The sequence below is a fragment of the Eubalaena glacialis genome, chromosome 12 (genome assembly GCF_028564815.1).
Source record: "Eubalaena glacialis isolate mEubGla1 chromosome 12, mEubGla1.1.hap2.+ XY, whole genome shotgun sequence".
NCBI lineage: Eukaryota > Metazoa > Chordata > Mammalia > Artiodactyla > Balaenidae > Eubalaena > Eubalaena glacialis.
The window spans coordinates 58,417,248-58,440,351 of NC_083727.1; the positions used below are offsets into that span (position 1 = coordinate 58,417,248).

Below are 23,104 nucleotides of genomic sequence, written 5' to 3' on the forward strand. Positions count from 1 at the left end.
CTGGTCTGATGTGTACTAATGCTGCTCACACCTAGGTTCTATAACGTGTCCTTATTCTTTGTGCTTCTATTTCTAAGAGGATCTCAAAATGGGATTCTTTCTGGCATAGTTTCTACTGAAGCACCAACAGATGACAGGATACCCAAGTGAGTGTGAGATACCTTCTCCTCTCCATAGGCAGGTTTACAAAGGAAATGTGTCCAAGAAACTATTACATGGGACTCTCTCTCTGAGTCTGCCCGTGTATCTATCCACATGTACTGTACTTTTTTCTCCTAATAAATACTTGTTAAAAAAACAAAAAAAGAAACTATTACATGATTCTCTGAGCCTTCACCAGATTTAGGATATAAAGAAGTGTCACAGAAAGTAAAGAAGCTTCTTCAGAGAACTGCCAACTATGTTGTAGGCACCTACCCCCCTGCAGGGAATAGAGTATGACCTTCCAATCTCACATCTAGTGGGGTTACTGACAGGGGACCAGAGGAGAGCTTTGAAATGTGTTTTCTGCACTTGGAAAACGCAAAGAACTAGTGTACTGATGTCCCAAAATGCTTAAGTGTACTGTACACTGAGATGTGATTCCACTTCCACCCCAGGAAATTCAGAGGCTAAGAGCATGACTGACTACTTGATGGTGGAGCCAGAAGAGTGCCGCTGCTTTAGGACTGTCCCAAAACTTGTCAGGGCAAGGGGCGTAAGCCAGGGAGAAGAGAGCTAGAGTGGGTCATCTTGGGGTCTGTCCAATAAAGCCATCTGGAGGAGAAAGAGGTTCCCCTCAAAAAGAAAGTATAGGTGCACAGCGGGCTTCCCAGGGCCTGAGGAAGGAAAGATGCATCAGTCAGGGGACTGCAGGAGTTGGAAGCATCTAGTTGAAAACCTTCAGAGTCCTCAAAAGTGCCCCCCAACAGAAAGAGCCTGCTTTAATCATTTGCCTTTAATCAGGACCTGCCAGGGTCCCCGCTTTTAGAATCAGAGAGGGAAACCACCAGGCTCTGTAGCCAAGCAAGAAATTTCCTCCATCTCCTGACCTCCTTTCAACCCCCAACTTGTAAGGAATGTGTGTGTCCTTGGAAATGACAGCGCTAAGCGGGGTGGGAGGATGTTGCCATACGGAGAAAGGAGAGAGAAGGCCCACCCCACTTCTTCAGTTCAGGCCTTCGGCTCCAAGTAGGCTTAAATAAGCTGGTGGAAGGGAGAAGAATTTACACTAAATCCAATTCTTCACTTTCATTTTTATACTCTAGTGAATAGTCTAGTATTAAATAGTCTACTGAATCACAATAGCATTTGTGATCTAAAATGACAGTGGAAAGTTACATTATCTAAAAGTAAACAACAACAATAAAACTATAATCTCATGGGAGTTTTCCTCCGGGAACAAGTAATCCATTCCAATAAAATTTAAACGAACTGTGAGAGAAAAAAAGGTTTCATTTTGGCTATGTCAAAAGCTATGCTTGCTCTAGTATGCAGATTAAATTAGAATTTTAGTAAATATTGCTCGTCAACCCTCAGGTCAAGAATCTAGTAAAGTGACAGATGCCCTTCCAGAGCCTGAACCTCCAGGAGCGATGCCGGCCTCAGAAGGCAAAGAGGAGGAAGGGGCCCTGGAGGCCATGCTGGCTGTGCATTGCAGGTGGGGCCATCCCGTTGGACCCCTGGCTCTTCTCACCGCCCTCCACGCACACGCCTCTGAAGCTTCACTTGCGCTGCACCTCTATGATGAGGCATCACATTCTGGAGGAGTTCTTTGCTAATTATCTCTTCACTCTTTGCAGAGGTTTTGAGATCTCATCTTCAGGAGTATAAACAAAAGGATCTTTTGCGGGACTGGGCAACGAAGTCCATCTTCTTGCAAAGCATTTCTGAGAATGGATTTGATTGCCTGAATATTGAGGACTATGTACATTTTTTTGTCTTTAAAACACATAAAGGAATTTTATATAAATGGGTTTCAATAAATTTCTGCGTTAACACTTTAAAAACATAACTAAATAAATAAAAATAATACCTTAGATGTTGGCTTCCTCAGAGGAGTGTGGGAAGTTGAACTGGTTCATTTAGGTTGAAAGATGGCTAAACAGAAAAAGGCGGCTTCTGGCACTTGTGTCAGTTGTGGGCATTAGTAACCCCCATTCATGTCTGTAGGACGTGGTCTCAACACACTTAGGATATGGTTGTCTATTTCCAGAGTTTCAAACTATGAGAGGATATTTTACTCTTTCTGCTTTTATAAAAGGAAACACTATAATTGGTGCTACACACTTAATAAAAAATTGTTGTTTATACTTGTTTTGCTTATATATGTATTTATAATTTCTTGCTGTGTCTCTGTGAAAGCTTAAAAAGAGAAATTCTCCCATAGAGCATATATGTCAGAATTTAATTTGTAAAATTCACTTTAGAGGTTGTTAAATAACCAGGTCTGTTCAGAGATGTGTAAATCTGAGGCTTTATGTTCAAGCAGACAATTTTTATCATTGTACATTGATTGTGCCTAGATTTTAAATTTTCAAATGACGCAATTGATGAAATCCATATCACATTTTAAACGAAGAACTTATTTTTAAGCAACCTTCGATACATATTTTAAGTACTAACACTAAAATTAATTATCTGTCCCTATTTTTCTATCTTTCTTCTGCGTAATAGCAACATAAACACCAACAGACAGAGCTGTAACCAAAATGAGTCCCTTCTTCTGGTCTAGAAAATACTAGGATTCTAGATGATAAACCATTCAATAAAGAAGGGAATGAGGTAACCCCTGACACCTTTGTCATCAGTCCCCAGGTCAAGTCCTCCTTTATGAAATTCCACATCTTGCCAAAAGATGGGGCTCTTGTATCCAGCACAGAAACTGAAAGTGCTAGAGAAGAGAAGGCTACGCAACCCGCGAGGGCCTTTTGCTAGCAAGAAAGTTCAGCTTTGGAGGATGTGCCAAGAGGCCTTTAGACGCATTCTTTCAGTCAGACTGTCAACCTCTTAGAGACTCAAATTTCCTTACCTGTGAAATCTAGATAATAAAAGTGAGAATAGGGCTTCCCTGGTGGCGCAGTGGTTGAGAATCTGCCTGCCAATGCAGGGGACATGGGTTCGAGCCCTGGTCTGGGAAGATCCCACGTGCCGCGGAGCAGCTAGGCCCGTGAGCCACAACTACTGAGCCTGCGCGTCTGGAGCCTGTGCTCCGCAACAAGAGAGGCCGCGATAGTGAGAGGCCCGCGCACCGTGATGAAGAGTGGCCCCCACTTGCCGCAACTAGAGAAAGCCCTCGCACAGAAACGAAGACCCAACACAGCCAAAAATAAAAATATAAAAATAAATAAATAAATAAAAGATTACTAAAAAAAAACAAAAGTGAGAATAATAGAGTTCTGGAAGAAGTGCTTATTAGCACAATGCCTGGCAAAAGAGCAGATAGGTGGGCAATGAATGTTAGCTGTCATCCCTAAAAGGCTACAGTGTTTGTCTTCTCTGCTATTGTGTCTGCTGACCCATAGTAGGTATTCAATACACAATATATCACTTGAATGAAAGGCTGAATGAAACTTTGAATCAACCTATAGAGTTAGCTAAACATAGCTTTTAGTCTGAGCCTCTTGAGCCTTTGAAATCGGAATCTTATGCATGACTTGAATCTTGCCCTTCCTGACCAATGACTCTATAATATCTGCCTGCCCGACCTGTGATTTGATTGACTTTAACTGTTCTGGTCCTGCTAAGGTGGTGTTTCAGTTTTCAGCCTGTTTCAGTTTGTTTTGTATCTTACTATATCTTAACAAGAACAAAAAAATCACAACTCATTTTAAACTAGGAAGAGAGCTAAACCTATCAAAATAGTAATAAAAATTATTTTAAACAGAAATTTGACATAAACAATAAGTGGCACCTTAACTCTTTAAATCTTTTAATTTCATTTTAAGCCATAATGGCATTAGTTCCTCAGAGACAATTCCTCAACACATTCATGTAAAGAAAAAATGTTCAAAATATAGGGACGATTTTAGGCAATTTCACCCTTCTTTATGGAGGTTTTTGGGAGTTTACACTCTTTCTAGGGGAGTGTTACCCAATCCCCAAGCCTCAAAATCACTGAAATGTTGCTAACTCAGCCTTGTTTTTTAGTATTGTCAGTTCTGGTATTATTGCTCCTGGAAAACTCACAGTTTTATTGTGTAGCTGTTGCCCAACTTTCAAAAGTACAAGTCCGTAATCTTGGTAGAACCCTCGTATTTATACATATTGGACAATTAGGGAGGAAGAAAATCTTACTGCCCCTGCTTCAATCTTAACTCTCTTGTCAAATATGCTGAGATGCTTCATAATAATTCAGAATCCTTAAAAATACAAACTCATGAAATTAATCATTGAGAAAAAATATTTTGAAGAAACAATTTAACTTCAGGTTTCAGAAACAACAAATTCCCCAGTGAAAGAAGTGAAGATTTAGGGGTTACGTAGTAAAGAACTGGGGCTCGCCCAAAGAGAAGGCCTGGCCTTTGCCCTCAGCCTTACAGTATCTGCCGTTTGCCTGAGGGCCTTGGGTCCTACTGGGTTGTCTAACAATATGATCTAGGGTGGGGACTGGCCACACCCATACAGTCTTAGGTTGGGGGCTGGCCCTTCCAAAGGTCCAACTGTGTGAGTTAGGGTGGGGGCTTTGAGTCACAAAGTATCCATAGACCTGGAAACTGGGATTAAATAACTGGGCGATCAATCAAGCCTACATAATAAGGCCCCCCCAAAACCTCTGGACACCAACCTCAGGTGAGCCTCCCTGATTGGCAGTACACTGTGCACGTTGTCACACATCAGTGTTGGAACAGTACCATGTCCTGACTCCATGGCTAGAAGACAACTGAAACTCTGCATTTGAAACCCTCCTGGACTCTGCTCTATGCGTGTCTGCTTTTGACTAATCTTAATCTGTATCCTTTCCCTTTAATAAAGCATAACCATGAGTATAACAGCTTTCAGTGAGTTTTATGAGTCTTTCTAGCAAATTATTGAAACTGCGGTAGTTTGGGGCCGCCGCCGCCCATACCCCTGCAAACTTGCAGTTGGTGTCAGAAGTGAGGGTGGTATTGTATAAGGACGGTGCCTCTAACTTTGTAGTTAACCTAAACTTCTCATAGGGGATTTCCAGATTTGTCTGAGTAAAAAAGTCACAGCAAGTTAACTTGACTGTCATTTTGGAACTACCAAGCTGTACTATAATAGTGCAGGATGGAGTTAGGCTGGCCTTGCTTACACTTAAAGTAAGCACAACCTGTCTTTGAAGTTCAAAGACCAATGACAACTCTAATGTATATTACTACCTAATAAACACCTTTTCCATACTTTTCTAGGGTTTTCCCATAAGAAAAGACTTTAAAATGGAGGGTGGAAATCTCTCTTTCAAGTACCAACAAGCCTCTCAAATTAAGACCAAGGTAGCAAAAACCTGAAAAAATGTTGCGTGATATATTATTTTATTTATATGAATTTTAAAACTAGGAATATAATCTATGTTGATAGAAATCAGAATAGTGGCTTCTTTGGGGTGGCTGTGGTGGGGTGAGGGGATTTGAGTGCTGACTGGGAGGGTCATAAGAATATCTGGTAGAGTTAGAAATGTTCTATAACTTGATTTGGGTAGTAGTTACATGAGGTGGTATATGGCACTGTACAATTAAGATTTGTACACTTTGGTACATTTCAGTTTTTTAAAAAAGCTATACCTCAATAGAAAAATGTTAAGTCCTTTGTCACATAATAAAAGAAACACTGAGGGTAAAAGAAAAATTGTATTTATTTAACAGATACTTGGTGTCTAATACGTGTCAGGCATTATGTTAGTACTTGTGGATACAACATAAAGCAAAAAACAGAAATGGCACTTGTTAATAGATGACCAAATCAGTCATTCTTAGCCTTTAGGCTACCATCAGCAACAGCTTGCACTTTAAAATTCAGTATGTGTTTATTCTCTAGGATTAATCCTACAAATAAACCTTTCATAATTTTGCATATGGAACATTTTGTTCTACCTATTCTTATATGCCCAGTTCAGTTTTCACTATTTCCACAAAGGTTTTCAATGTCTTGTATCCAGAGGTGGCCTATCTTTACTTTGAATTCCTTTTGCACTCATAAAGTAAGTATCATGCAACTCAGCACTTAATTGTTCTTGAAGAGTCTTGAGTGTTAAATTTGTCTTCTACCCAAACTGTAAATTCCTCTAAGTTCCTTAAGACTAGAAATCATATCATGATTTTCTTTGGAATGTTTCACACTGCTTAGCAAAGTGTGGATTTTGTGATATATGCTTAATTTCTTGTGGGTAGAATGAATGAAAACTTCACTTTGACCACATTGAACATGCTTAAGAATAGGTTAAACTTCAGGAAAAATTAATCCTTAAAGTAATTACTGCTCAGGATTTCATTTTGCCATTTTATACTAGCTCACTTTTTATGTGCTAGAAAGAGATAAAAGTTATTCTTGACATTCTCTTCTGTTCCCTTTGGCTCAGTTGTGATAAGAAGGGAAGAGAGGCTATTCTTGTTTAATACCAGTATATTTGCTTTAATTAAGAAGGAAAAGTATTCTGGGTGAAACATTTGTCTCCAAATATTTCCTACCTCCTGATTATTTAACTTAGTATAGGGTTACCTGAAATAAATACATTTCCCAGCTTCCCTTGCAACTCAGTATGGCCATGTGACTGTGAGTGATAGGTATACTTTCAGTTTCCCAAGGGATGTCCTTTGGTTCCTCCTCTTCCTTAGGACTGCTACTTGGAATATGGTCATGACTGTGAGTCATCTTGGACTATTAAATGAGGACAACACCCTAGAAATGGCAGAGCAATGAGAAGGTACATGTGTCCCTGGATGAATAAATCGAGAAAGAAAGTACAACATTCTAGGATCACCCATGCATCCTGTATATGAGATGTCTATTGTTTAAGCTACTGTTTTTCTGGGTCTCATTATATATAGCTTAACCAATTTCCCACCTTATCCATGGAGGTAATCATAGAATGGCAACAGTTAGCACAGAATGATTCTTCCCTTCCCACACAGTACTTTAAGGAATAAACATGTTTCAGCCCCAAACTTTGGGTGGATCATTTGCTTGTATAAGACAACCAGACCTAGCTTCTGCCATCAAAAGACTAGTTAAAAATTAGTTTTGAAGCTAACTGCCTCTAATCTTTTTTCCCCAAAGTCCCATTCACACACACAAACATATACTCAAATGCATTCTCACACTGACCACGGGGTATCACCTGGCATTTGGGCAACCAATTGGATATCAAGTTAAAACAGCCAATAAGAACTGGGTGAATAGTAGTTTTCATTGCATATTTTATATTGACTTTGAGTGGTGTTGCTTTTTAATACCTAACCTTGACTGCATCCTTGAAATTGGCTTTTGTCTGTACTTTGTAATATTTTATGAAAATTTAATGTATCTTATTATCTTATAAGAAATAGTTAAAAATATTCATCCACTGAACAATTCATAATTTCAAGGCTGTTAAAAGATGCATAACTTCCATTTCATATGTTCAACTTGAAAATTATTATAGCTATACATACCTCAATACCTTGAACTTACTCCTGTATATTCAAGCATCTTCTACTTCTTCTGTCCTATCTCACAGAAAAACATCCTTCTACCAAAATAAAGAAAAACCTCACCCATGGTCTTCAGTGCATCCTTGTCTGCCTTTACCTCCTTATTTCCTTACTTAGCTAATCTCTTTCTTATAGGTTCTTTCCCTTTATCAATCCTTGCCCCTCCTCTTCTATCTTAAAAACACACACAGACAAAAGTCTCTCTCGGACCCTAATATTTCTTCATGTATTGCCTTGCTTTTTTAGACAAAAATGATTATCATCAGTGTTTTCATTTTCCCACTTCTCATTTACTCGCTTACATTTCCATATGATTCCATCTTTATCAGGTTACTAAAAGTGATTCCAATTCATCAGTCACCTAAATCTCCAAGGACATTTATTCAGTCTCTACTCTCCTTGACTTTGAGCAGGAATTAACCTTGTTGATGACTTTAAAAAAAAAAAAAATTCTATATATCTTTGCTTATCACTTATCTCTTTGACCACTCTTCTCCTTTGCTAGCTCTCTTTCTTCCTCCCAATCCTAGGTATAATGGATACATTTTGTTTTGATCCTTTTCCTGATAATACCTTTTCTGAATTTCTTTTAAGGAACTACCCCTGTCTACATTTTATCCTTGCACTGTTTGATTTACTACAACTTCATTTTTTTCAAATCCCCTGCCTTACCATCTATTCTACTGAATGCCCCCTCTACCCACCCCTGCCCTCCTCTAAGACTTGCTCCTTGAACCCTTCAGCTTTGTGTTCCCATCTACACTGCTTCCTCTCTAGACGATGCACAGCCCTCTTCCATGATTTTTTTCTTTGCCTTTTTCTAGGATTGATACACCTTTTCCAGAATTCCATGGTTTCCTCTTGGTTTTTGCCCTTATTTTGCTGGAGTATATGGTCAAGTAACTTTCTAAAAGATCATACTGGATGAAAGTGTTCTGTGGTTCTCCATCCTTGCTGATCTGAAAATATCTTTACTTTGCTCTTGTAGTTAATTGATAATTTGAATGAATACAGAACTCTAGACTGAAAATATCTACCATTAAAACTTTGAAAATATTCTGTAATTGTCTTCTAGATCCAGTGCTGCTGAGTAGGTCTTATTTTTATTCCTTTGTTGGTAAAATGTTTTTTTATGTTTGGAAAATTTGCAGGTTTATTATTATTATTATTCATAGTTTTTATTCTTGATTTTTTTTTTCTCACTTAAAAAAAATCTCTTTCTCTTCTACTGATTGAATTGGCTGGTTGGATTGGCTCGCCATGACTTTTATCTTTTTTCATATTTTCTGTTCATGTCTTTATATCTTATGTTCTAGATTTCCTTGATTTTTATCTCCAATACTTCCAATGAATTTTTTATTTAAGTAATCATGTTTTTAGTGTCTCGGAACTCTATTTTATTCTTTGGTTGCTCTTTTTTCAGAATATTTGGTTTGTATCTTATAAATCCAATATATTCTGAATACTGGAGTATATAAATTGGAGTGCTTTTAAAAAATGTCCTTTTTTATTTCCTGAATTTTAATGGCTTCCTTTGGAGTTAGTTACTCTGTTTTTCTTTGTCTTTCTCTTTCAGAATGGTAATTTTCCTGATTTGCCTGTTGATTCTTCATTGTATGTTCCTACATAAAAAGAGCTGGTCATTGATGTGGTTTTCCTTTGCTTTTAGTAAGTAGGATGTCTTCCAGTTCTTTCTCCTGTGTGGAAATTGTGAATAAATGGCCAGGGCAGGGCCAGAAATGCCAAATATCAGGTTTCACTTTAGGATGGGTAGGCAAGTAGCTAGCGGGCTCTCTGAATGCTGGCTCTGAATGCCAGAACAATAGTGGTTTTGCTCTGTGTTGTCAACATAAAAGTTTTCACTTCTTCTCTACTATTTGTGCAATTAACTTGGAGGAGACTTTGGGGTCTTTTTGGTTTCTGTTTTTGTCTGGTGGCTGATGTGTCTTTGTCTGCTCTCAGTGTGCATAGATGAGAGAAGGAAATGTGTATTGTGACTGATTCACTTGTACCATATTTAGAATGTCATCTCCATTTTCAGCCCTTATCCTCACTTCTGCCCTCTGCCATGCTCCCAACCAACTCTTTGGTAGCGTCTTCACTATATTTTTTTAGGCATTGGTTTTGGGTGTTATTACTAGTCAAATCACTACTATTAGCTTTGTTATCCAGGAAATTGTTGAAATTTCATTTACTTTTCTCCCCTTCTCTACCTACTGTCCTCTCCTTAACATAAGCACATACATAAAAACACACATATCTTTATTCTTTTATTTACTCTTTGGTTTTTCTACTTCTACATTTTTATTTCAGTAGTGTCTAGGAAAGAATAGTTGGCAGATGATATGCCAAGTTCACCATCTTGAACAGAAACCCAAGAACAACTCTCTATATTTTATAAGCATATATTTTGCCATTTGAATAAAACATATTGCAGAATCCTCCCTAGCTGACTATCCCTGGGACATGTGACCACCTCTACAACATTCTTATTCAAATGGAAATAGAATTACTACCAGGGTCATGGGAGGAGCTCACATTTCTTTAGTTCTTTGGAACTCTGACAAATTCATTTTATTAAGTGAGGAAGAGGACAAAAATGATGGTTGGGTAGGCAACGAACAGTCTGCCATGGTAGTGATCCATTTTTCCTTCCCAACTCAGTTCATTAAAAAGTTTAGGGAGGCTTATTTTAGAATTGAGTCTTTTATTATTCAGTGTCCCCCAGCAGTTAAGTGTCAGCTCCAGGTAAGGAACTGCACTGGGGTCCATCAAAGATGGACTTTTAAGACCCAATGTTGCAAGCTGGGGTAGGGAAGACGGCAGGACATTGGACTGAGAATAGGTAAAACCAAAAAAGGCCTATAAGCTAAGGCTGTGGGACACTAATGAGCTGGGCAGACCTAGTGGTCTTACATACTGAGATACTAAGAGATTGATGGGCTGGAAATGAGTCTGGAGTTTATTAACCCATCCCAACAACCCATGAGGTGACAAAGGCTGAGACTGAAAGGCTAATTTGCTAATATGATGGAACATAGACATGAAAGAGCCAAAAACATGGATGACTTTGTTGAGCCACTGAAAATACCCCACCCTGAGATTTTGTTTTTGAAACAATTTTGGAATAATTAAGGTAATTTTAGTCAAATGATCTAGTTACATACACATATATAATTTTTCATATATGGGGTTATATTGTATATATATTGTTTTGTAAACTATCTACTCAATTGTACATCTTGATATGTTTCCATATCAATTGATTCCACTTTACAGATGTGCTATAATTTATTTAAATCAACCTTCTATTGAACATTTTTTGGTATAATACATTTTTAAGTACAATGAGTTTTAATTGGTTGCCCAACCACCCATTAATTTCAACCCACTATACTCAGTATTGCCAAGATAATCTTACAATCCCAGTTGGTAACTGCCAAATCCCAACTGCCTATAGAACTAAATTCAAAATTGAGTCTCTCCTTACAGACCAGTTTCTAGCCAATTTTGACTTTGTCACTACCTTCTAATAAGAACCTTCCACTATGGACAAACAGGTTACTCACCACAGAATGCATCTGCAGTCTTGTTTCCTTGTCTTTGCTCATGGCATATTTTATGGACAGTCTTCCTTCTCTTCATGAGGAATCTTGTCATCAGACTCTCCTTCCATTAACGTTTTGGAAAATCCCCCAAGGACTACAAAGGGTACAAAGATAGTTCTTAGAGTTCAGTGAAGTATATTTCCTTCTAGGTCAGGACTATCTAATAGAACAAGATACAAGCGACCTATGTAATTTAAAATTTTTCTAGTAGCCAAATTAAAATAGTGAAAATAAGTGAAATTAATTTTAATATACTAACCCAATATCTACCAAATATTTCAACATGTCATCAATATAAGAATTAAGCTATTTTACATTTTTTCTTTGTACTAAGTCTTTGAAATCTGGTGTGTATTTCACACTTACTGCATGTCTCAATTTGGACCAGCCACATTTCAAGTATAAATATTCATATTTGGCTAGTGGCTACCCTACTGGACAGGGCAGTTCTAAGCAGTCTATTTTCGATTTCCTTCTTGTCCCCTAAGTCTCTGATACTGTGATGAGAACAATCTGTCATGTAAACTCCTAGAACTTATTGTTAGTACCTCTCATTATCATATAGCCTCCTTGCATTTTTTACCTTTTGATGCATTTGACTTGTCTCATAGCTAACCTGTAAATTCTAAGGCTGGAACCATGAACTGATTGACTCTCAAGGTTGTAAACACCTTTAACAAAACCATCAACTAATTCTTCTCTTGATGCCTGGCTCCCCTGCACCTAGTTCCTACTAAGTAAGCCTTCAGAATCTACTTAAAGTCAAATCTAGGGGTCAAGGCATCCATGTAACCTAAAGCAGACACCTCCTCTGGCGAGTGCTAGAAGGGGATCTTCTTTTCAGGATCTGAAATCTGTTTCTCTCAAGTCTGCATCTCTTGAGACCACATGAAACAAATCTATGTCACATGATGAGTTTTTACATATTTGGAGATAGTCCCAGTAGCTTTCTCTCTTCTGTGAGAATCTTCCCAAGTTCAAAGAGTACTTCATTTGTCATGCTTTTGAGCACTCTTCATCATTTTGCTCTTCTCTGAAATAATTCCAACTTCTTTGAGGTCTTCTTAAAGTGCTTGATCTAGAACTGAACGCAGAACTACAGAAGTAGTTTGGGCAATGAAGTGTATAATTGGATCACTATAGGCTGCCTCTCTATAAAACACGGTTCTATGAGGTGTCAAGACACATTCCTTACGAATGGTATGGAAGCGAAAAAAGGAGCCACAACACATTATTAACTCATACCGCCTTTGCATGCCCGGCTTTTAGCCTACAACTGTACACACATACAGCACATTCTTGAGGTTAATTTTTCTTAATGTCATCTTCCTGATTCAACTGAGCCAGGGAATCTTCAGGCATTTTGTTTTTGGTGGGGTTCGTCCGACAAAAGGACCGACTAAAAGAGGTAACTTTAAGAGAATTGAACTGAGAATCCAGAAAGCTTAAGAAAGGCGGGACTTGAGAGGAAGGAACCGTATATAAAGTGACCAGCAGCCAGGATTTCTGGCTGGCGATGACAATGGCAATTACTTGGTTCTTCACTCATACTCAGGGCTCCTCTCTCCTTTACCTGTAATAGGAATTACCTCCTCCAGGTCTTCACCTTACAGAGAAGGGCGGGGAGAAGATGGAGCCGACTCAACTAACTGCAGGGAAAGATGCTCAGGTAGCGATCTGGAAGTGGCAGGCCCGGCCTCGCGAGGGCACCCCACAGTCCCTGAGTCCCGGGAACGCGCGCCCACGCCCGCCCGGCGGCGCGCCCTCGCCGCAGGCCTGGTCCCACTCAGCGCTGGGCGGGCCGCAGGCGGGGCGGCGGCGCGCGCACGCGGGGGGGTGGGGCTGGGGGAGCCGACGTGCAGACGTTGGCGCCGCTGCGGGCTGGTGACGTGTAGGCCCGCGCTTGCTCCGCCCCCTCCCTCCTCTCCGGGTCTGTGGGTCTGTCCGGCTGTCGGGCTGTCTTCGCGTACCCTGCCCCGTGGCTGGGAGGGACCCGGCAAGCCCGGCGTGGGGTGCGGACGAGGACGCGGCGGGGCAGCTGCCCGCTGGCATCCTCTGCACTGCCCTCCGCCCCTCACCCGGCGTGGGAAGCAAAGATCAAACCGAAATGGAGGGAGGCGCGGAGGCAGGAGCTGGTGGAGTGATGGGAAGCGCATGAACCGGGGCCGAGAGGTGAGGAGAAGGAAGTGGGAGGAGGAGAAGGGGTGCTGCGGCCCTGAGAAGCCGGTAGGAGGCGGGGCCAGGGTGCCCCTTGGACGATTCCCGTTCGGCCCCGGAGGCAAGCCCGGACCTGTCATCCCTCTCGGGGCCGGAGACTTGTCTGTGGTCTCGGGTAGTCTCGTCCTGCTCTTGGAATTTGTAGGGTGGGGGTGGGAATCAAAAAATGAAACAGTCACATGTTGCCAAGGTGTTAGGCTACAACCCAATTAACGTGGGTAATTTTTGTTTCATTTTTCCTGTGCTTGGGTAATTTGTTTTCATTAGGTTTTTTTTTGTTTGTTTTCCCGTTACAAAAATGTAGTAACTTTTTCGTTTTCTTCACGTGGACTTGGGAGAGAAATCAGCTTCCTTGTATTTTTTACCTCCACACTGAAAAGTAAATAAAGTGGGTGGGGAGTGGACCATGGTGAATTTAGCAATCGAGGAGTCTAGAATGTTACTTCGAAATAAGTGTTGTATGTGGGAGCGTGCTGAGGTGTTGTGGGTACGTGGGCAGTTCTTTTAAATAGGCTTCTTATCACACATTAACTCATTAATTGACTGCAGTGTGTTCGTGTATTTTGCTCTTTAGTTTAAAAGAAACATTTTAGCGGTAGCTAAAAATTTTGTATGAACGGTATCACATGTGTAGTTCAAACTAGTAATCGTATTTTCTGTCTTTCTTTCCCTAAGTAAGATTAGATTGAAGAGCGGTCACCATCACCAGATTTCATGTTTCATAGATTGAAATCACTTTTCTGATTTTCAAAGTGTTCTCAGAAGTTGAGAATTCAGCTTTTGATTCCACTCTGGATTGTGCTTCTCTTCATGTATCTTTCATTTTTAATGATAATTATAATAATATTCTTGCATAAGAAAAATGCTCCTTAGAGATACCAGTTAAGTGTAAGCTAAATAATATTATTTAAGTGAATTAATTTTTCATGGCTTAAGTTGTGATCCCTGCTGAATAGTTTTAGTTTTTGTTCATTCGTCATTCACTTATTTATGTCTTCATATGTACCAGACACTATGCTAGGCCTAGGAAATCAAGAGACATAGGATGTCGGTACTTATGGAACTTTCTGTAGTCCAGCGCCCTTTTAGTAGAGAATCTGGACTAGGGCTCCTCCTCGTGTCATGGATCTCTAGTTGACCTAAGCAAGGCTTTTTGCAAGAATAAGTTATTGTCAGTGTTTATATGTAAGTGGCATTGAAAGAGGAGCAGATTATTTTACTTGCACAGCATGACTTGATTTTGCCTTTGATCAAAAAGATGGTATGCATGCTAGTGTTTTGCCAGTTAAGAGGAGTAAGTTTTCTTTTTGCAAAGTTGGCTTAGTTGTAAAATTCACAATTGGAAATCAGTTTCTACCTGAAAAATAATACTTTATTTTTCCAGTTTTTACATTGGTCTGAGTGATCTATGTGTTAATAACTTGTAATTCATAAGCATTCTATGCACAAAGCATATTCATCAGGAAAATGTATAGTACTTGTTGAATGAAGTAAATTTATTGCCCCATAGTACCTTCCATGGGGAGGTAGTTAACATGAGCCCTTTTAGTACAGAATAATCTTGATGTAACGTGGCACAGTTTTCAACTTTGAGCAGATATCTACCTGAAACTGAAATTACAGCAAAGACATTTATGGAAAGAAAAAGTGCATAATTACCAAGGAGGAGAGAGTAAGGTATCTAATATGTGTTTAGTAATCATCCAAAGGGAGGCATTATGTGTTATACTCTAAAGTTACTTAAAGTAGGGACTGGATCTTATTTCTCATTTCTTTTGCCTGGTATACTTAGCACATAGTTGACAGACCCATATAGATGTTCATTAAATCAGTATGTACCATCTCATTTGAGTATTTTGCATGTAGATGAGCAAGTGAGTATGCTTGAGTGAGTTTGTCTATTGTTTGTTCATTTTCCAGCTCTGCATTGGCTGTGATAGTCTTTTTTTTTTTTTTTTAACACCATGTGTTTATATTTTAATGATTTTCATTTTTTTTTTTTTAATATTTTATTTATTTATTTTTGGCTGTGTTGGGTCTTCGTTTCTGTGCGAGGGCTTTCTCCAGTTGTGGCAAGCGGGGGCCACTCTTCATCGCGGTGCGCGGGCCTCTCACTATCGCGGCCTCTCTTGTTGCGGAGCACAGGCTCCAGACGCGCAGGCTCAGTAGCTGTGGCTCATGGGCCCAGTTGCTCCGCGGCATGTGGGATTTTCCCAGACCAGGGCTCGAACCCGTGTGCCCTGCATAAGCAGGCAGACTCTCAACCACTGCGCCACCAGGGAAGCCCTGTGATAATGTCTTATAGGTTGTCCTAATTTATTTCTGAAACTGTCTCTGTGATTCAAAGTTAATGCAATTCAACTCATGTTGGAGTATTCTGATTTTAATCAGATCATTCAGCCTGAAAGCGGCATAAAAAATCATTTTGTAATTCCTTTTCATTTTATTGATCAGAAAATTGATATCCTGAGAAGTTAGCTGATTTTCTACCATCAAACAAAAATTGGCATCTGAACTAATGTCTTTTTATTTTTATTCTACTTCTTCCTACTACAGTCTGTCTTTCCTCATTGTTATTTGAATAGAATAACTCTTGGAGACCTTTGTAAATTAAGATAGATTCCCATTTTATCTTCCTGGTTTTGGAGTTTTTGGCTAGTTTTCCTCCACTTCTGTGATTCCCTCTTTAAAGAGAATTCTTAGGAATTGCATTCATTATCAAAGGTTTGAACTGACGTGGAAAATTAGGGTGCAGTTTTGAGAGGTACATGATTTAAAGATATAATATGTAAGACATTTACCGGTAACAGTAAGCATTCTCAGGATATGTTTTAATAAGATAATTGGCAAGAAATAATAGTTGAAGAAAAGAAAGTTCATACCTAGTTATTTAATGACTAAACCAAAGATTGTCAAACTGCTGAATCATAATCTTGGGGGGGGGGGCTGTCTAGAAATGTCTATTTTCAATCAACTCCCCAGTGATTCCAGTGCCACCAATTCATATTGTTGAAGAACTTCTACATTAAAGCATATGAATTCAAGAGCCTCTTAATTTTGGATAATATCTATTCTATTACACCAGAACTTCAAAAGAAGGAAGGTAGTTTATCTCAGGATTATGGAGTAGTCAGGGAGGCAGTTGCTAATGTTTTCCAGCATTTTCAAAGACTTGCTAGATCATTTTCAAACGAAGTCAGTAACTAGCAAGTTACTCAGTTGTGTATAGCTAAGAAACATGGCATATGAATTTGATAAAGGAAAACTTATATTCCATTCCAAGTGAGGAAATCCTTGCTTACCGATGAGACAACTTGTCCTTGTAGAAAAATTCTTGAAAGTGAATAAAATGTCCAACAAGCCAATCAAATAGAACAACGTAAAAATGATAAATTCTACTCTTATTTATAAATATTGATAGCTATATGTCTTAATCTTGATTTAAGAAACTTAATTATAAAAGTCTACATAAATGATTTATAAGAGTAAATTAATGACAGTACACAGTCTGCAAAAATATTTTCAGTGCATCTTTTCCCAGTGCACTATATTTTCTAAAATGAGACCTGCTTTAAGTAGTACCTCTAATACCAGGGAGGCTCACTAAACGTTCTTTTTGAGCATTCTTTAAGGAATGAAGGAAGCTTTGCAAAAATATTAGCAATGCTTTTACTTTGGAGATTGGTGTGGTAAGGAATACCCTAAAAATCAATTCTGGAAAGCTTCACAGTAATACTCTGAGTACACATCATTGAACAAATATTTATTGAGTTCCTTGGCACAGACCAAGAACCATACAGGGTACCAGGGAAAAGAAGACATCACTTTTGCACTCTTGGAGATTATAGTCAAGATGTTGGCTTTGGGAGACTGTTCAATGAAATTCCTTAAGGCAAGGAAAGATACTAATGCATGGCCATTGAATGCCCTTTTAGCCAACCTGAAGTTAGCAAAGTAGAGGCTTTGTCACTGATTAAAAAAGTGAAAAAGCTTGTATCCTAAGTCACTGATTTTGGCCATCAGCTTGGAAAAAAATGAGTGTGTTTTAGAGAGTTTGAAGGGTGGCTTGGCTTAACACCAAGTTTTGAAAATTCCTCTGTTTGTATTTATTAGAAACAGAACACTGGAAGAACATAGCTAAAATTCTATATCCAGTGGACATTTTACCACATGTCTTGACAGCGTTTGACATGGTTGACCATACCTCTTCCTTAAAACTTATCCTTTCCTTGGTTTCAGAGACACCACCCTGGCCTTATTTGGCCTCCTGTTGTTCAGAATCTCCTTTATAGACCTTTCTACCCATTTATTCTGTAAAGTCTCGTGTTTCTCCAGCTTCTGCTGTCTTGTCTTCTTAGTCTTCACACAAATCCTTGGGTGATTTTTATCTATTCCCATGATACTCCTTATGATTCTCATGTTTGTATCCAGACCTCTCTCCTAAACTTCACACCTGAATATTCAGTCCCTACTGACCGTTTCTACTTGAATGTCATACAGACATCTCAGACTCAACTCATCTGAGATTGAACTCATGATATTCCTAACTGCCCCCCCCACCCAAGAAAAACTCTGAGCCCTAATTCAGTGAATTCTGTCATCAACCTGATCTATAAATGTGGAGGTCAGCTGAGGTCCTCGCCTCCTTCCCCACCACAGATATAAATAATCAGAGTAAGCCAAATAAATTTAATTGAATTACCTGATTCCTCCACTTTTCTCTAAATCACTACCACTACTTCGTTTCAGGAACCCATCATCTCCTCATCTTCATCTCTTCATCTGGATTACTGCAGCAACCTCCTAGTATCTTTCTGCTTCAGGTCTTGCCTTCCTGTGGTCCATTTCCTTCACTGCAGTCATAGTAATGTCTATTAAACACAGCTCAAGTCAAAAACTCTTCTGAAGATTTCTTTTACTATTAGAACAATTTCTAAACAACATAACTTATGAGGCCCTTCATGACCTCGTTCCTACCTATGTCTCCAGCTCCATCTCTTGCCACATTACATACTCTTTGACCACTATGCTCCGGTCATCTTTTCAGTTCCTTGAGTGTGAAATGTTCTCACCCCTCATCTGGAATATGTTGCCCTTTTAACCTAACTCTTCATCCTTGAAGTCTCAAGTAAGAAAGCTGCTTTTCCTTCCCAACCTCCTTTCTTGCTAGGCTAGATGCACCTGCTTTGTGTTCCGATAACATTCATTACTGCCCCCTTTTATAGATAGCAGTCTTAGTTTGTATTGAGATAGCTTATTTAATTGGGTTGTCTTCCCCCCAGGCTGTGAGCTTTGCAAGGGCAGGTAGCAGATTGGTTTTGCTCACTGTGGTTCCCCCAGCCTGGTGTCCAGCATGTAGTGGAAATACTAGTTAAGAAATATCAATTGAGTGAAAGTTGTTCCTGCATTCTTCTACCAAGATTTTCCTGCTGAGCCCACTCCTACACTAGAGTTCTAGCAACTGTTGACTATCCTTTTACCCTTGCTTTTGCTTTTCTACTTTATTGGCTTGAGATTTTGAAAAAAACTTACCCCAAAAATTAGAATTAAATTTCTGCATATATAAGTTCTTTGAAAAGAATGGCATCATGAGTTGAATAAATCACATTAGCTTTTGATTTCTTTTGTGTTTGAGTAAACTTCCTTGTTTGTAAGACCTCTTTTCTTAGGGACTGAAATAAATTAATCAAATAATTAAGCTAATTTCTGTGAAACTATATTTTTGAGGTCTTGAAATAAAGATGATATAAGCTTCAAAAAATAAATGTATAGGAATCCAGACCTGTAAATTCTGCCTCTTTTTTTGTGGCAGCTTTGGCCTCCCTTTATTCTTCCTGTCAGTCCATCCAGCCAGCCATTATACAAATATTTACCAAGACTGCACGAGGCCCCAGGCACTGTTTAGGTGCTTTGGATACTGCAGTGAACAAAGCAAAGTCCCCACCCTTGTGGGGATCTTACTGTATTTGATGAAGCTGACAACAAGCACAGTGATAAGTGCCTTGAAGTAAAGTGGGTTGGGTGCACGAGAAGGATGAAGGAAAGGGTGCTGTTTTAGATAGGGTGGTCCGGGAAGGCTCTCTGGTAAAGAGATGATTGAGCAGCAACCTGAAGGAAATGAGGGACCTACCTTTGTGGCATCTGGGGGAAGAGTGCTCATCCAGAGCGATCTGCTTGGTATGGTTATATCACTGCACCAAGGCCAGTGTGGATGCCCCAAAATGAGCAAGGAGGAGAGTTACAGGGGATCGAATCAAAAAGTAGGAGAAAGCCAGATGCCTTGGGAGTTTTGAAGTTTACTTAGAGATATGGGAAACCTTTGGGGGGTTTTGAGCAGAGGAGAGCCACAATGTTATTTGTTTTAGAAAAGAATCATTCTTATTTATATGTGGAAATTAGATTGTTAGGGAGTAAGGGTGAAAACAGGGAGACTAGATAGGCCATTGCAGTAAACTGGGGAAGAGATGGTAATGATGAGAAGTGGTCAGATTCTGGATATATTTTGAAGGTAGAGTTGGGAGACTTTACTGATAAAGTGGATGGAGTAAAGCATAACTCCAAGTTTTTTGGCCTGAGCAGCAGGCAGAGTGGAGTTGTGATTTATTAAAGTGAGGTAGACCACAAGAGGAGGTTTGCATGGGAGATCAATTTTGACATTTTTAAGTTTGAGCTAGCCATTAGACATCTAAGTGGAGATGTGGAAGAGGCATGGGTAGACAAATCTGGAGTATAGGTGAGAGGCGCAGGATAGAGATAAGAATTTGGTGTTAGAATATAAATGATACTTAAAGCCTTGAGACTGAGTGGGATCACCTGGGGAATGACTGTAGCTAAAGAAGAGGTCTGAACTCTGAGCTTAGGGGCATAGCAGTGTTAAAGGATAGGAGGATGAGGAGGAACCAACAAGAGTGGAAAGAGCCAAGAGATAATGTAGGAGAAAAAACAAGACATATTGGTGTCCTAGATGCCAAGTGAAGCAACTATCCAGAGGGCTGGGTCAAAATCTCCTGACAAGGATCAAACAAGGACTGAGAAGTAACATTGAATTTGGCAATGTTGAGCTTATTTGTGACCTTTATAGCTCTTTTGGTGGAATAGTAGAGGTAAAAGCCTGGTAGGACTGGAGTGTCTGCTGTAGATAGCGATCAAAAAAGTGGGGTGTTAATTGAAAAGGGCTGTGGAGGTTTTAAATATGGGAGCAGCTACAGCATATTTTGGGGTTTTTAAATCATCCAATAGAGAAGAAAATATTACTAACAAGGAGAGAGGGGACTTTCACTTCAGAAACTTTATCACTGTGTCCCCACTGAATGTTTTTCTTGAATGAATGAATTAATGGATGGGTAGAAGTATTTTCACCAGATGCAGTATAATTTTTTTTTAATCAATGCTGAATAAAAAGTGGAATAAAGAACACTTCAGTTAACACCTCCTTTTCCAGATTGTTGTGGGAATTTTTAGGTTTCAGTCTTCTTTGGTTAGATTACCACCTTGAAGTTTACTTTTTCACCCTGGTGAACCTGGTGTTTCTCAGGTCTTTGCAGCTGCCCTCACAAATGATCTATTAAAGTGTGTCACCACTACAGACTTGTCTAATCTTTTACTTTTTGTTCATTTTTCTCATTTGAACTTTTAAAGAGTTGGTACCTATTTCAAAAATTTTGAGACCTCTTGTTAACTATTATTCTTGACTTGAGAAGATACAGTATTTGCCAGAAGAGTGAAGGAATACAGATTTTTGAATGTTCAGAGTAGGGTTGCCAAATAAAATACAAGATGCAGAGTTAAATTCGAATTTCAGGTAACAACAAGTAATTTTTTTAGTATAAGTATATCCCATGTAAGTATGTCCCAAATATTGCATGGGACATATTATACTAAAAAATTAATTGAAATTCAAATTTAACTCTGACTTTATATTTTTATCTGCTAATCTGGCAACTGTAATTTAGAAAAAAGGTTTGTATGATTCTTAGTCTGAGAGTATAAACACAAAGGTAGATCTTCAGAGTCTGGGTCTCTGGAAAATGTAATCCTGATGGTGTATTCATACATAACTCTGATGATCAAGAAGAGAGAGGTATCTCAAGAAACTGATGTTGCTGTGCCTGAATATTTTTTTAAAAATATAAATTGAACATGGAGAAGGAGTACACAAACTAAGAATGAATTAAAGAAAAGAGAGTTTGTGGGACCTGTGATGCGTATCCTTGAAGAAACAGTAAGGTTAGCAAAAACAGTTTTTAAGCTACATTCAACAATGTGTTTCTTGGGGCAGTTACTAGGATGTTAAAAGAGAATACAGATTTCATTAACTACTTGATCTCTTCTTTCTTTTACGCTAAGGAGAATGGAGAATGGACTCTGGATTGAAAATGGCAGAATTGATTTGGGTTAAATGGAATTGAAGCACATTATGGGTAGCAATATTAAAAGAGCACCCAGATGTTCAACGTTCAGTCTCTCATAAGCCTGAGCATTTTCAGTAGTGCTTTCAGAACCTGTGATTTGGCAGACATTCAGTTTGATGCTTTCACAACTCTTATCTCTCTTATTAAGCTTCTGTGTTTATTTAAAACTTAATTAAAACTTTTAATTGTGGAGTATTTCAAGAATATGGAAAATTATTGGAAAATAATGTAATACACTCCTATACTTGCCATGCAGATTTAACAAGTAGTAATTTTTGCCTTATTTGCTTCAGTTCTTCTCTTTTGAAAGGTATCGCTAATTTTTTTTCCCTCTTTTGTCACTTCTCTGCTGCCTCTCAATCCATTACCTTGAAGCTGGTGGTGTATATAGTTCTCATGCATGTTTCTACATATTTCTGTGTGACAGGATATAAACCAAGGCTTAATGAGGGAGATTGATGGAAAGAAATGGGATTGATTAGCTTGGTGAAGAGAAAATTTAAAGTAGGATTACAGGTTCCTTCAACTATCTAGAAGTCACTCATGTGAAAAGAGTACTTAACTTTGATAACTTACTGACATTAGGCAGTACAGATAATTTTTTTAAAAGTACTTTTAAGATCAGAAAGCAACATGTAGTACTTAGTGACCTAATTATTTTATGGTCTATACTTATATGGAAATTTTTATAAAACATTGAAAAAATCAATGTTCAACCTATACAGATGTCATTTTTTTAAAAAAATCAACAACAATCATGATTTTCCTAATGTCTTTACTGTAAAAATGGTTAACCAGCAATCTTTAGAGAAATGACTATATTACTATTTAAAAATTTGTTAAGGGCACACATCCTGAAATATTTAAGACATCAGAGAAAGTGAATTTTTAAAAAATATTCATCATGTTTTGATGCTTTTTGAAGTATGGTGTTTCTTTCAGTAATTACATTCTAAAAAAGGTGGGAGGTATCATTGACAAAACCTGTTTTTTCTCTGAACTGTAGTATATATAATATGTTGGTAAGAAAAATGGCTTAGAAGTTAGAATGTAAGAAAGAATGAGAGATATGGGTCTGACCCTTTCAGACTTCTTTCAGTTTAGGAAACTGTGAATAGCAGAGGATGGAGTCGATAGGGAAGTGAGAATCCAGCTCAGAACAAGGCACAGAGAAAACATTCTTATGGACTATATTTGCCAGGGCACATTTCTGACTAATACAAAGTGAAAGAAAGTACCC

At 38.7% G+C, this 23,104-nt stretch overlaps 1 protein-coding gene across 1 annotated transcript in view; it reads left to right on the plus strand.

Moving 5' to 3' along the window:
* The first annotated feature begins 13,163 nt into the window (after window positions 1-13,163).
* ASCC3 (activating signal cointegrator 1 complex subunit 3) overlaps window positions 13,164-23,104 on the plus strand; it is a 331,824-nt gene continuing 321,883 nt past the window's right edge. The window contains exon 1 of the mRNA XM_061207037.1: window positions 13,164-13,408. The gene's annotated coding sequence lies outside the window, so the exon portion shown is untranslated. The remainder of the gene's footprint in view (window positions 13,409-23,104) is intronic.